Below are 6720 nucleotides of genomic sequence, written 5' to 3'. Positions count from 1 at the left end.
ATAGTTTAATATTGAATTTAATTTAATACTTATCTTAATAGTATTTTTTAATTTAATATTGAAGTGATTATCTTAATATTAAATTTAATCTAATATTTATCTTGATAAATATTATAGTAAATTAATATTAAAGTGATTAAGTTTAATTATAGTTGAACTCTCTAAACTCTCTCTATATAAAAGAGCCTTGGGTCATTATTTACATACACTTGAATTCCAAAGAAAGTTGTACAGAGAAAAATTCTCTGAAGAGATTATTCTAGAAAATTTCTAGAGATATTTTTTATTTACAACTTAACCTAAAAATTTAGATATATTATGAAATTACCACATTGGTAATTTTAGTGAAAAAATTTTTGATTGGTAGTGAGCCCACATGTGGCAGACATGAGCTTGGGGATAGCGGAGAAGACTACTTGGTCGAAGCGCTCATCCTAGACGAATCGAAAAGGTACAATTTTGATTAAATGTTTATTACTTTAGATATCAAAACCAAGATAGTGTTTTGAAAAAAAAAATTAAAACTCCGGTTTTTTCCTAAATTTATTTTCCGCTACGTTTTCCAAACCTATTTTTACCAACACTATTGAAAGGAGTAAGTATTCTTATGTTTAGATGTCTTTGATGAAGGTTTGGGTCGATGTAATTGAGAATGTATATTGGTTCATTGGTGATGATTGAACAACCAACTTCTAGAATGATACCTGGCTTCAACAAATTTCGCCTATCAGGGGTTTCTACTTTGGTCTAACTCAACCAGATGACACTATACATGTTTGCGATGTTGTGGATGTTACTGATTGTGAGGATTAGGCTCGCTTGAGGAGTTATCTTCAGAAAAATCTTTTTATTTTGATAGCAGCTATAGTGCCACCTTTATCTAATGCAGATCCAGTTCAACTTTTGTGGAAATAAGGGACAAGAGATACATTTTCTTCAGTGGAAACGTATAAAAATTTTCATCATTTTGGTTCATATGGAAATTCTAATTTTTGGTAGTTGGTTTGGATGGCCAAGGCACCCCAGTGAGTAAGGATTTTTACTTGGCTTCTATGGAAGAATAGGTTACTAACGAATGGGGAATGGGCAAGGAGACATATGATGTAACATCCTTAAACTCAACCAAATCATCAAGTCCGAGCTAGAGTGTGTCACTTTCGTTACCGGAGCAATTGCAATTGATGAAAAATTTAATTTAATTATACAATTCATATGATAATTATTTGAAAATAAACATTCTTTAATCATACTAAAGAAAATCTATATTTGTTTTATAAAAGCACCTAATAACATACAATAAATCCAGCCATGCACTTATGTTTATCTTGGCCTGGTGTAGTTTATGATTTCATGAGCTCATTGGTATGGTGAAGGGATGTCTTACACTATATTACAATTTAGTACTTTGGTGCTTATTGGTGTGGTGGAGGATTCCTGTGTATCTAAGTTGATTTAATTAGAGCTTACTTGTAAAGCCCTCAACCTAATCCAATTAATAAGATTTGGATCTTGGGCATTACAACACAATTATAGACACAAGCTTAACTTACTTTTAACATTTACAGATAATGACAATTTACTTAACTACAAATTTCAAACTAAAATACATAAGTAAATACAATGAATAAATATAGATACAACATGAGCTAATTAAACTACAATGATATCCTAATTGAAACCTTAATTAATTACAGGTACTCTAATTGAATTTCTAAGGAGTATTATAGTCTTTTAGTGCACTGCCAACTAGCTTTATATGCATAATAGCCTAATACATCACTCCTTAAGCCTAGCCCTGACATTGTTTCTCCTTGCACAAAACTTAGTGAGGAAAACGTCATTTACCTCTGTCATTTTTACACATATGAACTAGTAACTTATTTAGATGATCATATCATTTTGAACCTTCAACTTAGTCACTAAAGAATGCCTATTCAATTTCTATTCTCATTTACAAGTTAGATACCATACCTTGTTCAGATCTCATTTCTTTCCCATCAACATCTTCGATAAGCCACTTGCCTCTTTAAACTTGATCTTTCATAAGTATTTATCCATTTTCTTTACATAGGTTCATCTGACTAAATTACCATTTGTAACAGCCCGATTGAGGGCCAAAACAGAATAGTGGTTTCAAAACCACGAACTCGAGGTTGAAAATTTTATGACTAGGTGTTTAATTTGATGTTTAGGACTAAATTGATAGGGGTTTTAAGTAGAGGTCCTTAAATGGCAATTAGACCATTATACTTTATATGGACAAAAATGGGCATGAATAGGACAAAATTTTAAAGAAAGGCTTTAAGGGTATTTTTGTCATTTAGTAATTAAAAGAAATAAAATGGGAAAAATAAGCCAAAATTTTGTCCATCCATCTTCTTCCTTGGCCGAACCTTGTATGTCCACCATAGCTAGGGTTTTTTCCAAGCTTTCAAGCTCAATAGTAAGTGCATTCAAGCTCCGTTTTTAATGTTCTTTACATTTTTTAAATCCTCGTAGCTCGGTTTACCTATTTCTACCATTATTTCGAGTTAGGGTTTATGTTTAAAAATTTACCCATGAATTATATGCATGTATTTTGATGTTTGATGGTAGAATATGAATGTTTGAAGTTAGGAGAACGATCTTTTCTAAGCGATTTTTAGCAAAAACGAGCAAAACGGCATAATCGGTAAAAATACCTATTGTTCATAACTATGTGTTAGAGTGAAAATTTGATGTTGCCATAGAAGAGAAAAATGATCAGCATGTCATAAAACATAAGAATAAGGGCTAAAATTAAATTTCTGAGCCTAGGGGAAAAATCATAATTTTGTAAAAGTTAGAGGGCAAAAACGTAATTTTTCCATGATGTGATTTTTGGATTGAAATAGATAGTATAAGTGTTAAATGAGCTAAATGTGTTGTTATAGATCAAGAAAGGCGTGGAATCGACCTCGAACAGGGGAAGGAAAAGATTTTGGACTAAATTGCAAAATTTCCATATTTTGCACCGAGGTAAGTTTGTATGTAAATAATACATTATCTTTATTTACGTTTTTATATTTCAGCATATTTTATATATTTTAGTTGATTTTGAATCATAATTGACTATTGGAAGAATGGAAATAAGTAATAGGGAGAAAAATCCCGGTTGAACCTTCGGAAAGATTGGATAATAAAGATGGTACGTAGCTAGGTCACATGTATGGTGCTGAGTGCACATCATGTGTACAAGAGAGCTACGAGGTACTATATGGTAGCTAGGTCACATGTGTGATACGCGATGTATACCATGTAGACAAGAGAGCTACGGGAGAGGATAAATGTAGCTAAGTCACATGTGTGGTTCCAAGTGAAGGACACCATGTAGACAAGAGATCTACGAGATAAACTGGCTAGGTCACATGGATAGTACTAAGTGTTCACCATGTGTACAAGAGAGCTGAACTATATGAAATATGATGGGTAGAACTATGTGCTGAAACCACCAAGTATCAAGGATTGATCTGAAGTGTTCAATGGGATGATTTTATGGGGACATTGTAATCATGGACCTATACTTGTGATGTATAAAATGTGGTGAAAATGAATTGTGATATGCATGTTAAAATGAGGCTAATACAAAGAAAGTGTGAAAGAGTGAATTAGCAATAAAACTGTTTTGGGCAGTTGCAGTAACATGAATTTGAAAAATCACCAAAAATAGTAGGAATTTAATTAGGGGCTGAATGAGATATGAAATTAATTATTAATGAGTCTATTTTCATGCAAAAGAAATAGAGCAAGTAAAGGAATCCTATATTTTGAGATATTTATATCTTTGTGAGACTTGTTCAGAATGACTACGTGATCCCCTGTTTTAACTTTGAAAAATCATTAACAATTGTAAAAAAATAATTAATAAATATAGTTTATATACGTAGATTCCTTATTGAGTCTAGATTTAAAGGAATCAAATTTTATGGCTATGTGACTTTTTTACTGGGAGAAAATCAATTCGTAGTGAACAGAGGTCAGATCAGTCGAGCTGTATAACAGGGGAAATTTTAACTAATAAACTGAACTAATTGGCTGGACCAAAAATTCTAGAAAAATTTTAGTAAGAAGTAATTTGAGTCTAGTTTCAGGAAACTTTTACAGATTTGAATTTCGAGTTTTGTAACTTGAGTTATGATTTATCCAGTGAACATGACGCAGGAGAGACAGCTTGACCAAATTGGAGTAAATAGTGAAATTAAAAATAGATATACTTGAGTTATTTTGTAAACATATTAGACTCCTTAATTATTATTTATATACTTACTTACTAAGCTATAAGCTTACTTTCTTTTCTCTCTTCTGTCTTATAGTGTCATTCAGCAAGCACAGGAGTTAGAGATCGTTGAAGATCTGCCCCCACTATCAGTACTTTTGGTATTAGAACTAAACATTTTGAATTATGGCATGTATAGTAGGCTTAGTTATTTTGTTACGTGTCATAATTGCCTAGGTATAAAATATTAGTTACAGTATTTGACAGATTATTTTGTACAAAGCCATTGAAATTGGCTAATATTGTTAAAGGCATATGTTATAATGATTCATGATCTAATTGGATGCCATATTTTTGTCTCGGTTTTATTTAATGGTATGTATTATGATCTGGTAATACCTCGTACCCTGTTCCGGCTTCGGATACGGGTAAAGGGTGTTACACCATTACTCTTCTATGCATAACTTTAAGCCATCGTTCCACAATCCATGTTGGATCACCTATACATATCTAATACATTCCTTCTGAAATATAGGTAAAATATCCTTATTCAGAATATGTTTCTTTTATGTTTACCCATCATTTCTTCTATATCTCATCACTTCTTTATTCACAATCATGGTCTTGTATAACACTTTAACGTGGCCCATAGAAACACTATCCCTTACTAATCTTTCTAATCACACTTATAAGCCATGCTGAATGCGCCAAAGCAATTTAATACAGAATCTACCAAGAATCATTCCTTTAGGTTACGCGATTGAGAGCCTTACTAGGATACACCACATGGGCACTGCTTTTAGATTTTGCCATGTATGTCGTTCTTTCAAGTCTTCACCCTAAGGGCTATCATGTTAGAATTTGCCACACAGGCTATTGATTGTTCGCTACAAGGGCTGTTCTTAAGAGTGCGCCACGAAGGCTTTCTTTACGGAGTTTGTCACAAAGGCATTCTTTCATATTATGCCACAAAGGCTTTCTTTCCGAACATGTTTACGATATGGATTTGCCTAAACTCATGTAATGTATGGTTTGCCCATCATCGTCCTGGGAAACCAAGGGAACCCCATTAGGTAATCATCATCCTTTAGTTCTTTTTAGAAGGTGTCATGGCCAGGGGCTTTGATTCAATATTCATATTAGAGATCGTGTTTTTAGTTTAGATAGACCCTTTTAAACTCTATCTCAGTGAACAAACATAGAATCTCTTGACAGACCCTTCATGCACTAATACAATTCACCTTCATCTTTAACTCCACAACTTACTCTTAATCGAGCATACCCATAGCATACATCTAAGACACACATATATGACCAAACCTACTTATCAGATTCCTTACCATAACGTGCATTCAATCATATAGTTACATGACCATCATACTATACTTTTCAAGATTCGATTTCATCATTCAATTCTACAGAGATATCTCATGTGAGCAATATTCATGCACGAGTCAATGCAGAGACTTACCTGAAAATTGTTGTAACACCCTTTACCCATACCCGAGACCGAGACAAGGTACGGGGCATTACCGTACACAAACATGACATTTTCGGAAAATCACAAGCTATAAAATTTCGTTCTAAATTAAAACCAATCAAACATATTCATAAGTCCCTATTATGGGCCTACGAGACCCAAAACAAGCATTAAGAATGGTTCAGGACTAAATCGAGAGCTTAACAAAATCTTAGGAAAATTTCTAGGTTTAAGCCTCACACGCCCGTGTGGAGGCAATGCACACGCTGTGTGCTTGGGACACACCTGTGTCCCTTACCCATATGGAATTAATTGAATTTATTTTCCATTTCGAACCTAAAGGGGTTTTCACACGACCGAGCACACGCCTGTGTCCCTGGCCTGTGTCCTTCATACGGCGTAGACACGCCCATGTCGTTGCCCATGTCCAAAAACCTGAGCATTCTATTTATGATGTCATCATGCATTTAGGGGCACACGGCCAAGAGACAAACTCGTGTGTTAGGCCGTGTCCTCCACAAGGTTGAGGCACAGGGCCGTGTCTCTACCCATCTGTTTACTACCATGCATACTAACCTAAAAAATTTAGGTGCAGGGGACACACACCCATGGAATTGACCATGTGTCACACATGGCCTAGACACATGCCCGTGTGTCTACCTGTGTTGGTCTTTTGGGAGGCTACAATCCAAGCCAATGGTCACCCTCAACATCCACACACATCTGTGAACTTCTATGGTATTTAACAGGGCTTAAATATGCCCAATGACTACCTTTAATGGTCTATTGCATGTTAACCTCATCTTATTAAGGATTACCATATCATCAAACTCATTTAGACTTGGCTCATTTTATAACTCATTTCCAATTATGACCGAGCCATCTCCAAGTGATTTGGCCATATTCCACATGTCCATTCATGATATACCACATTTAACCATCTCATGAACATTTAAACACCAACACGTGTAATTAGTAAGTTACAACCTACATCAAAATGAGCCAT

This window comes from Gossypium arboreum, chromosome 6, assembly GCF_025698485.1.
Source record: "Gossypium arboreum isolate Shixiya-1 chromosome 6, ASM2569848v2, whole genome shotgun sequence".
Taxonomy (NCBI): Eukaryota; Viridiplantae; Streptophyta; class Magnoliopsida; order Malvales; family Malvaceae; genus Gossypium; species Gossypium arboreum.
The sequence above is the reverse complement of the archived record's forward strand: the minus strand, read 5'-3'. Positions refer to the sequence as shown.